We start from the raw sequence: 8,437 nt of genomic DNA, 5'->3' as shown, positions 1-8,437 counted from the left end.
CGGCGGGGGAGGGCCGAAGCTGCGGCGCGGACGCCGGCCTCCTTTCCTCCTCCGCCTTGCTTTTCTTTCTTTCCGCTCCACGTAGCACGAGTCGGCAACTCCCGCACCCCCCACTCCCTCCTCCTTGCTCCCCCAGCTCGTTTCCTCACCTGGCGTGACGCCCCCAGTCCCCGGGCCCTCCGCCCTCCTCCTCCCTCATTCATTGCCCTGCCCTGCCCTTCCCCGTGCCTCCCGCCGCGACCTCTGCCGCCCCCGCAGCCCCGTGCTACCCACCCCCTCCCGCGCTCACCTCTGCGCCCCCAGCTTGCTGGCCTGGGTGGGCTCTCCCACGCGGTGCGTTTTCATTTTGACGCTCTACTCTTCCCACTTGAAAAGCTCTGGAAAACATCGCGGGGTCCGCAAAGCCCCTGAAGGACGGCCTCTCTCTCTCTCTCTGGTGGTTGAGTTTCTAAACTTTGCAGGAGACACAAAGTTTCTCCCAGCACAGCCTTTAAGTGAAGGCTGCAAAGAACGGAAAGCCGACTTTCCCGCGAGAGAGGTGCACACGTTTCTGGTTCTGCGTTTGGGACTGACTAAGTCTGCAGAGCAGAGCAAGTGTGACTGCGCGGCCCCGGTTCTCCATAGCCAGGATTATGCATTTCTCTTCCGCTTTCCTGGTGAAACTTTGCAAGTGCAAACTATCAGTTTTAGGAGAGTAATCAAGGGTGGGGAATGCACACCTGGAGGTGTGGGCGGGAGCCGCGCTGGACTAAGTAAGGCCTGGGGATCTTCTCCGGAAAGCGGCGGCCACAGAGGTTCGCTGTCAGGTCCTATAGACACACCCGGTCCATCAGGGGGCTTTCCACCGGCGCCACCTCCTACCCACCTCCCACTACCCACCCTTGGCTTCCCAGGATTTCCGGAGTTTGGGCAATTCTCTGCCTGATGATCCGCTGCTAAAGCCGCCACACATCAAAAGTAGCTGTTTAGGGGTAAAAGCTGAGTGAGCTCTCGCCTGACGGAGACCAAGATAACTATGGGGCAGGGAACTCACTCGGCAGGATGGATGACTGCGTCTGAGAAAGAATCGCAGGACGGCGATGGGGGGCTGCGTCGGTGGTAGGCACTCGGTAATCTTGGGCTTCTTCTCAGAAAGGAGAGGTCTCTTTAAACCGCAGTGGGCGGGGAGAAGACTTCTTGGATGGAAACCTTTCAAAGTATCCTTGTAGTAGAACCTGACCATCTCCTGCCCACGACTGCTGAGAACCTTGACTGCGTTGGTCTTGTGGTTTTCAGAAGATGCTCAAGACCTGTCTGCTCGTCAGTTACTACCTGAAGCGGGTTCTTTTTAAACATAATCTATCAAATACCTGCCCCCCCCACCCTTTCTTTTTAAGATCTTATTTTTTAAGTAATCTCTACAAAGTGGGGGTTGAACCTACAACTTCAAGATCAAGAGTCGTAGGCTCCACCGACTGAGTCAGTCAGGCACCTCCCTTTTTAAAAAAAACAAACTTTGAGGGGCGCCTGGGTGGTTCAGTCGGTTAAGCAGCTGACTTCAGCTCAGGTCATGACCTCAAGGTTCCTGGGTTCGAACATCCGGTTCTGTGAGGACAGGTCAGAGCCTGGAGCCTGTTTCAGATTCTGTGTCTCCCTCTCTCTCTGCCCCTCCCCCACTCATGCTCTGTCTCTCTCTGTCTCAAAAATAAATAAACTATAAAAAAATTTTAATAACATAAAAAACCAACTTCGAAAAATTCTCTCCCTTTCTACCAATTTATGATTTATTTTAGAGCAATCCACTTAGAATGTGAAAAAATTAGAAATGTTAATACATGCACGGTGCTAATATGTTCGTGGACAGGTATGAAATGCCTACATACTGTTATCTCACAAATAATGAGGTGTTAATCTTAAACTCAAAAATATTATACTGGACAAATAGGACAATATCCCCTATAAAGTCTAATACAAAGTATACATGGTCTAAGAGCTTTTGTTTTCAACCACAGCTCTACCCAGTTCAGAAAATCACTTAGGTTGGGGCACCTGGGTGGCTCAGTCAGTTAAGCCTCTGACTTCGGTTCAGGTCAGATCTCACGTTTGTGGGTTCGAGCCCCACGTCAGGCTCTGTGCTGACAGCTAGCTCAGAGTCTGGAGCCTGCTTCTGGTTCTGTGTCTTTCTGCCCCTCCCCCTCTCATGCTCTGTCTCTCTCTGTATCAAAAATAAATAAACTATTAAAAAATTTTAATAACATAAAAAACCAACTTCGAAAAATTCTCTCCCTTTCTACCAATTTATGATTTATTTTAGAGCAATCCACTTAGAATGTGAAAAAATTAGAAATGTTAATACATGCACGGTGCTAATATGTTCGTGGACAGGTATGAAATGCCTACATACTGTTATCTCACAAATAATGAGAGGTGTTGATCTTAAACTCTAAAAAATATTATACTGGACAAATAGGACAATATCCCCTATAAAGTCTAATACAAAGTATACATGGTCTAAGAGCTTTTGTTTTCAACCACAGCTCTACCCAGTTCGGAAAATCACTTAGGTAGGACGCCTGGGTGGCTTAGTTGGTTAAGCTTGGATCTTCAGCTCAGGTCATGATTTTGCTGCTTGTGGGTTCCAGCCCCTGCGGGGCTCTGCACTGACAGGTTGGAGCCTGGAGCCTGCTTTGGATTCTGTGTCTCCTTCTCTCTTTCTGACCCTCCCCCACTCATGCTCTGTCTCTCTCTTTCTCTCAAAAATAAATAATAAACATTAAAAATATTTAAAAAAGAAAAAGAAAATCACTTAGCTAATTTTCCTGTCTCCTTACTGTATACACACTCTTTTTATTCACGGCTAGGTTTTTCATTGCCAAAACTTAAATATCTAGTTAAAAGGATATTTTATATTTTTAAAGCATTAGCTTTATCAATAAACATGATTCGATTAATTAATTTAAAAATTATTTCAATGTCTAGCCCCTCCTTTTAATCAAAAGCAAACTGTAAATGAGTTCCTTGCCGACCGCTCAGCTTGAATATTTTCAAATATGTTGATTTTATCTCTCACCAACTTAAGGAATATTGCTGCTTCTGCTTTGATTATATATTAACTGCCTTACTTACTCTGGTCATTTCTAACGTCAAATCGGGGAATTCTAACCACACAAGACATTTGTATTCAAGAGTTCTAAGTTATTTGCTGTACAACACTTTATTTCCTCTTTATTTGGTCTACTGTGGCCTAACATGAAATGGAGAACAAAATTCAAGGTCAGCCTAGACAGACCTGTCTTTCTGACAAGTGCGGACCTGTCTGAATGAAACTGCTCTACAGCCAGCATTAGGACAATAACTTTCAAACCAAATGTAGGTTGTATGCCCAGGGTAAAAGGAGAGAGAAAATGAAATCCAAGGCAGAATTGAGTTCAGCACAAAGATTAATTCATCAAAACTAGTACTGTGTTCCAAAGGAGCCAGTTTGCTCGTCTGTAAAATGGGATAATAATACCAGTATGGTCTATTTCATTGGGTTTCAAGTTGTCTTTATCAAAGTAAGGTAATATATTTGAATAGGCTTCTTAAAACATTAAAATCGATGATGTTGTTTCAATAGAAACGAAGGACACCTTGAAATACTTTCTTCAATAGTTTTTACCTGCGTGTGGCTCTCTTGCCATCCAGGCTATTCCCTTTCTTGGATAGTCATCCAAATGCTTTCTGCTTTAACCTTCTCTTATCCCCTGCCAAGCAGTGTTTCTCTAGATTTGTTTCTTCAAATGACTTCAGCAGAGCCAAAGACTCAAAGACAGCTGGTGCTGTCAAATGTGAGAAAAAATATTCTCAGCAAAATGAAGGGAATCTTAATGAGGAAGATTTCAAGTACAGTTTACATTAATACCTTAAAGAATACTATAGACTTTGTTAACTTACTGATGTTATCTAGTGAGTGGTCCAAGGGCTATAATTTGTGAAGCGTTTAGGAAGGAAAAATTGGCTGTCACCGCTTTTGGCTCTATTATTTGTTCAGAAGGGTTTGCCGGGCAAGCCAGTCCTCTGCCTCCCCATGTTCCCTTCTGTCTGGCAAAGAGCCTTTGAAATTTTCTACAAGACAGTAATCAAAACTATCAACAGAAAGATCTGTTGGAAACTTTCCCTCCTGTCTATTAATGTAGATACTGATTCAAAAAATATATTTTGGTGAAACAATACCCTGAGAGAATTCAGCCTGCTTGGGAAAGTTTCTCAGGTGCCTCCAGGGCATAGGTTTCTTCCTCCTTAAAATGGGCTATTCTTGCCTTTCTGGTGTTTTTCCTTTGGCTAGAAAGAAAGCATTCTCCTTAGGAAACCCTTCTATTTTAAAAGGCCAGTGCAGAGGTGAGTGAGGCAACCCAATTTAGTACAAAATAAAATAAAATAAAAAATAACACTCTTGAGGGTAGAAGTGGCATCAGGAGTGGGGAGTAGAAGTTGGGATTTTGTGGGCAGCAGCCATGTATGAGGATGACCCTGCAATAAAATGAAAATCCTCAGTGGAGACCTCTGTGCTCACCTGCTTCTTATCACACATTCCTGCATGAATAATCTGGGTAGTCTGAAGTAGATCAAGGACAAGCAAATCCTTTCCTGCATTCTTCCTCACCCAAATACAAAGGCTTTGATAGAAAGCCAAGGGAGAAAAAGAAGAAAATGAAGAAGAAAATATGGGGGCGCCTGGGTGGCTCAGTCAGTTGAGCGTCTGGTTTCAGCTCAGGTCATGATCTCTTGCCTTGTGGGTTCAAGTCCCGCGACGGGCTCTGTGCTGACAGCTAGCTCAGAGCCTGGAGCCTGCTTCGGATTCTGTGTCTCCCTCTCTCTCTGACCCTCCCCTGCTCGCACTGTCTCTCTCTGTCTCTCAAAAATAAATAAAAAACAAAAAAAATTAACAATAAAGAGAAAATATGTGTATATGTTAAATACATAATTTTAGAGCTAACAATAGACTATATACAAATCATAGAAAGGATCATAAAACCAAAATAGGTAAATTGCTAGTAAAACTAACAGTGGAGAAAAAAAGAGAGAAACAAGAGGTTAGGGTTAGAACAAACTCCTGATATACATAAAAATATGGTGAAACTCAAAAACATGCTAAACAAAAGATGGTATGCACAAATCAGTGCATATTCTATGATTTCATTTCTGTGAAGTTCAAGAATAAGCAAAACTAATCTATAATGTTAGAAACAGAACAATGATTGCCTAGGGAATAGAAGTTGACTGAATTCCTTGGGTGAAGGAAACGTCCTATATCTTGTTTGTATGATGGTAACATTGGTGTGTATAATTGGCCAGACTCAATGAACTGAACATTTAAGATTGCTATAGTTTATTGTTTGTAAATTATGCTTAAGTAATATATTTTTAAATTTTTTTAAATGTCTTTATTTTTTATTTTGAGAGACAGACAGAGAGTGAGGGGAGATCAAACTGTGAGATCATGACCTGAGCCAAAGTCAGATGCTTAACCGACTGAGCCACCCAGGCACCCCATAAATAATATATTTTTAAATGCAAGTGAAATTATTTGGATCTATCCATACAGTAATATTCCTGGGACACCTGGGTAGCTCAGTCGGTTAAGCGTCTGACTTCAGCCCAGGACATGATCTTGCACTCCGTGAGTTCGAGCCCCTCATCGGGGTACTGTGCTGACAGCTCAGAGCCTGGAGCCTGCTTCAGATTCTGTGTCTCCCTCTCTCTCTCTCTCTCTGCCCCTCCCCCGCTCACGCTCTGTCTCTCTCAGTCTCAAAAATAAATAATAAACATTTTTAAAAATCTTAAAAAAACCATGGAATAATGCTTAGCCAGCACAGCCTCTGGAGCTACTATTGTGATTACATAGAGTCAGTACCACACCTAAGAACAGAAAATGACTGCACTCCTATGAAAAACCAAGACACACAACAAACATATCCTGAGAAAAATTAACTTTATAATAAGTCAATAGATTATTTCTAGGTATAAAACCTATGATTTCTGCAACTAGCATTCTAATTCTATGTAACCATAAAACATTTCTATATTCAATAGTGTATAATTTCTTCTGCTCTTAGTGGGATATACTAATTATATGACAGGACTACATTTTAAGATTTTTATTTGATGTTTTCTTATCCCTGTATTTCCACTCTCCTCCCTCTCATCATTGAATAGTCATATGCTCTATGCTTATTACTCAGGAAAGTGTATGGCAAAACAGAGAACAAAAGAGCCAAAAATATTTGCAGAAAGCCTAAGCTGTTAGGATAAAAGGATTTACAGGGATAGAGTAGTACGTATGGACCTGAAAGAAAAAGAATACTCTTGGAGTAGGAGAGCGACAAAGAAAGCTTTGTGTATCCCAAGAATGGAGGGCACTTCTGCCCTCCTAGCACTTGTTCCAAGCAAGACCCTGGAGGAGAAAAGACTTCAAGGTGTGTTTAGGTAGATGGGACCTAGGATAGCTTAGTAGCATATGCTCCTGTCTCATGGAGGGCAGGGCAACAGGGAACTTGGACAAAGGAAGTCTTAGCGGCAAGCTCTAAGGACCAATGGTAGATGAGCCCTTCCAACATACAGACATTATACAAAACTCTGGAAGGATGACCGATCTGGAGAGGTGTGTCTAATTAACTCTCTAAGAATGGATAAAAACCCCAGAAGAACTGAGCTCATGTTTTCCCACCAACTCAGAGGAATGGGAGGTCTAGAATAAGAATTTTTTAATGTTTTTTCATTTATTTTTGAGAGGCAGAGAAAAACAGTGTGAGCAGAGGAGGATCAGAGAGAGAGCTGGAGATACAGAATCTGAAGCCGGCTCCAGGCTCTGAGCTGTCAGTACAGAGCCCGAGGTGGGGCTTGAACCCATGAACCGTGAGATCATGACCTGAGCTGAAGTTGGATGCTTAACCGACTGAGCCACCCAGGTGCCCCTAGAATAAGAATTTAATCAGAAATATAGGAAAACATTTCTGGAATATCTAAGTTCATTGACAGATTCAATAGTTTGCTAGAGGTGCCAGAACAAATTACTACAGACTGGGTGGCTTAAAGAACAGAAATGTATTACACTGATCTGGAGGCTAGAAGTCCAAGATCAAAGTGTGGGTGCAGCTGTTTCTTCTAAGGTCTCTTTTCCTAGGCTTGCAGATGACAGTTTTTTCTGTACATCTTCACTTGGTCTCCCCTCAGCCTGTGTGTGTGTGTGTGTCTGTATCCTAATCCTCTTATAAGGACACTAGTCCTATTGGGCCAGTACCCACCTATACGAACCTCATTTCACCTTTATTATCTCTTTAAAGGCCCTAGCTCCAAATACAGTCACACTTTGAGGTACTGTGGGTTAGTACTTCTACTTATAAATTTTGGAAAGACGCAATTCAGCCCATAACACCTACTAAAGTTGGAGCTCTTATTTATGACTGCTAAGAACCCTTAGCCACCTCATGCAGGCACCATGGAAAGATTACAGACCTTAGTATAGGAACCAATTTGATATAAGATGTGGCCACAGCCTTGGGAAGATTAGTATGTAGACTAGAGGTAACCTTGCAGAAGTCACTGCTAATTTGCACACTATGGATAGCCCGTAAGGAGTTTGAAATAGTAACATAGAACACTTTAAAACTCTTAGAAAGATGCAATATGATCAGAAGGAAGAAAGCAATAGCAATTGAACCTGGATAGAATTTTCTGATGAGGTTAACTTATCTCTAATATACAAGAAAATACCTAAAACAATATTTGTGAAAATTATCTTTAAAAATAAAGTCCCTTTCTGGGACTTTAAGTTTCTGAAAGATTAACAACAACAACAACTATAACTGGACTTCTTCCCAGAGAGAGATTGGCATTGACTTGTAGAAGTTTAGAAGTAGAGAGCATGGATCTGACCCATTAAGGATAGGTTTTAGCAAGTGTAAATTATATTTAGTATCATAATCTATTCCAAGATGAACTTGAATGAACATGATCCTCCCACTTCCATAATCTTCTAAATGGTAAATGAGAGGAAAAGAGTAGAATTCCCACACTTCTCCACCAGAAGGAATGCTGAGCCAGCCTCTGTCAACAGCACAATGGACACATGAATGAAGTGGCCACCAGGGCAGAGAAGGGTCTATACATGGAGCCAACAATACAGACTCCCACTTACCAAAGCTGACCCCTCTGATACTGCTTCTAAATGTCCACACCATCAGCCATGGAGACCTACTCAAAGCCCCAGGTATGGACATAAGCATGGACCAACTCTGAGCCCCTGGTATGGACTATTTCTTGAGGAGATCAACTGGTAACTTAGTGGCATGTTGACTAGGTTGAGCCTCTTCCTTGCTAGAAGGGCTTGCGGTTCATTTTCACAGGAATAGACATCTATTCTGGATATAGCATTGCTTTTTCTGCCCTAAGGACCTCAGCTAGCACCACTATCCAGGGG

This window comes from Suricata suricatta, chromosome 13 (assembly GCF_006229205.1).
Source record: "Suricata suricatta isolate VVHF042 chromosome 13, meerkat_22Aug2017_6uvM2_HiC, whole genome shotgun sequence".
NCBI classification, from domain to species: domain Eukaryota; kingdom Metazoa; phylum Chordata; class Mammalia; order Carnivora; family Herpestidae; genus Suricata; species Suricata suricatta.
Note: the sequence above shows the minus strand (reverse complement) of the source record.